Raw genomic sequence first — 1,375 nt, forward strand, 5'->3', positions numbered from 1 at the left:
GATTTCCAGGGCAGACTGTGTTCCATGCTGCTGTGTCCACATGCTCTCTTTCCAGCACCAAATTGCATGGACAGTAGGATATTTCCTGCTACTCTTCTGGCAATGAACTCGCAAATTATAAACACAAGGAAATTTTAAACAGAACCGTCTTTTCCCAGGATTTTTGTCTGGAACATGCCCCTTCCCTAGCCATCCCGGGGAGAGGGGTCTCAAATGTAGCAGTGGTCTAACATATGGAGAGATGAAGGATGTCCAGTCATGCTGGGATTCCCCTCTGCTTCCAGCTAGAAACATTCCTGTATGTCAGCAATTGCAGGGAAAAAAAACAAAAAAAAAAAGAAAAATCAACAAAAAACCAAACCCCACTAACCAACCAACCAACCAAAAAAAAAATAAAATAAAATATCCCTCGTGTAATGAAGAATTCTGCTAGAGAGCTGCAACACTTAGACTCTGGGTCGGATTTTATTACCGTGATGAAATGACACAAGCATCGCCTCTCTCCCTGCCTGCTGTGCAGCTTCTCGCTCTCTCCGCCGCTCCTCGGCTTCCTCCGCACTCTCCCTCTCCGCTCGCTCGGCAGCCGGGCTGGGGACGGCAGGGGAGCAGTGGGACGCTCTGGGCTCCCTCCCAGGGCTGTCTTTCCTGCGCTGGGATCCCCGGGGCCGCAGCACTGGCATGCGGCGCCTGGCAGGACTGCATGAGTGCTAGAGGAGATGCGAGCGCAGAGCCGCGCTGCGCCGCTCCGCCCCGGCCGCCGCGCCCCCGCACCTCACCGGGAGCGCTCAAGGTAAGAGCCGGGAGCTCCCTCTGCCCCACGGAACACGGGGGGCAGCCGGCAGCCCGGGGGGACTCGGTGCCGGGGAGGGAAAAGAAACTAGAACAAAAGATGCCGCTGAAAAGGAGATGCGCAAGGGCGCAGAGTCGGTGGCTGAGTTGGGATGGGTCGGTGGGAGCTGTCGGGGCTGGGTCAGTGTAATGAGATTGAAGGGGTCGGGGCAATTGTGAACAATTTAAACCGGTCTCGTTATGCTGCCTTCGATCTCTTCTGGCAGCCCAGGAGCTGCTGCGCCTGTAGAGTTTTAACTTGGGCTGGAGCAGTTTGGGCCAGAGCGCTGCTGGTGCGTGTCCCGTGTCCGTGTTCTGTGTTCCGTACCCGTGTCCGTGTTTCGTGTCCGTGCTCTGTGTTCCGTGTTCCGTGATCCGTGTTCGGTGTTCCATGTCCGTGTCCGTGTTCCGTGTCCCGTGCCCGTGTCCTGTGCCCATGTTCCATGCGGGGCTGGCAGGGAGAAGGAGAAGGAGAAGGAGAAGGAGAAGGAGAAGGAGAAGGAGAAGGAGAAGGAGAAGGAGAAGGAGAAGGAGAAGGAGAAGGAGA

The 1,375-nt window shown here is 56.0% G+C and overlaps 1 protein-coding gene across 1 annotated transcript in view; it reads left to right on the plus strand.

Moving 5' to 3' along the window:
• Positions 1-582: 582 nt before the first annotated feature.
• SV2B (synaptic vesicle glycoprotein 2B) overlaps positions 583-1,375 on the plus strand; it is a 64,660-nt gene continuing 63,867 nt past the window's right edge. Inside the window, exon 1 of the mRNA XM_015639469.3 lies at positions 583-790. The gene's annotated coding sequence lies outside the window, so the exon portion shown is untranslated. The remainder of the gene's footprint in view (positions 791-1,375) is intronic.

Source organism: Parus major, chromosome 10 (genome assembly GCF_001522545.3).
Source record: "Parus major isolate Abel chromosome 10, Parus_major1.1, whole genome shotgun sequence".
Taxonomy (NCBI): domain Eukaryota; kingdom Metazoa; phylum Chordata; class Aves; order Passeriformes; family Paridae; genus Parus; species Parus major.